Source organism: Arachis duranensis, chromosome 10 (genome assembly GCF_000817695.3).
Source record: "Arachis duranensis cultivar V14167 chromosome 10, aradu.V14167.gnm2.J7QH, whole genome shotgun sequence".
Taxonomy (NCBI): domain Eukaryota; kingdom Viridiplantae; phylum Streptophyta; class Magnoliopsida; order Fabales; family Fabaceae; genus Arachis; species Arachis duranensis.
Genome location: NC_029781.3, coordinates 77,020,609 through 77,021,638, shown reverse-complemented (window position 1 = coordinate 77,021,638; position 1,030 = coordinate 77,020,609). Strand labels below are relative to the sequence as shown.

Genomic DNA, 1,030 nt, shown 5'->3' with positions numbered 1-1,030 from the left:
TACCTTACAAGTGTTTCGATACACCTAGTTTTAGTAGTTATACACCAGAGATATTTTAATATTATTTTAATCCACCTCCAAGCCAACCAATCACAACTCACCTTACACCCCCAAAACCTCCAAGGCTGTCTCATTTCTTCATTTTGGCAGAAAATAACAAGAGAGAAAAGAGAGAAACTTTCATGAACACTTAATCTTCAAAGCTTGATTTCTTCTGAACTAAAACTCAAATCAAAACTCCGATTTCACCAAAATGATCCTCTTTTCTTTTTCTACATAACCATATAACATATCAAGGCTGGAAATAAGGTGAGATGGCTGTCTCCCTCCCTCTTCAATTCGGTTTTCAAGGAAAACCATGTAAACATGTGTTTTCTTGATGTTTTTCCTTAGGAATCATGATTAACTTGACTTGAGGGCCAAGAAACATGAATTTTCAGCAAGTCTAAGGTGAGATATCTCTTCCTAACATACTAAGTGAGATTTGGTCAGTTGAGAGTTTTTGGATTTAAAGTTGTTCTTGATGTGATTTAGGAGGAAAAAGTGCTTAAGGACCACCTGAAAGTTTGATTGAATTAGGAGCAGCAAAACCAGGTAGGGTGTCACAAAATTAATCTTGATTATTTGTGTTTGAGATGTGTGAATGTTGTATTATTTGGTTGTGCTAAAAATAGGTTGCATATATGATTGATTCTTGGTGAAAATTTGGTGAAATTCTGATGAAATTTGATGAAATTTAAGCTTTAAAGTTCATGTTCTTGAGCAGCTGGGAAAAACGAAACCCTAAGCTTAAATTGAGGTTCAATTTGTGTTGAAATCATGTAGAAAAGATAGGCTTTTAGTGGCTGGGAATTTATTATGAATTATGGTAAAAATCGGTTGCTGAAAAGACTGAAAAATGGGTAAAAACAGAGAAAGAATCTGAAGAATATTAGGAAGAACACTTTGAGTATGATGAAGAATACTGAAGAACACTGAAGAACACCTTTTTTTATCTTAAAAAGGGCAAAGAAGTAGTTATTTTGGTGTT

At 33.9% G+C, this 1,030-nt stretch overlaps 1 long non-coding RNA gene across 1 annotated transcript; it reads left to right on the top strand.

Annotated features, from left to right (window-relative positions):
- The first annotated feature begins 230 nt into the window (after positions 1–230).
- On the top strand, positions 231–594 carry LOC110276293 (uncharacterized). The gene is made up of 3 exons (XR_002368904.2): positions 231–309; positions 394–450; positions 535–594. It is a non-coding gene; the product is annotated as an uncharacterized LOC110276293 (long non-coding RNA).
- Positions 595–1,030: the final 436 nt, after the last annotated feature.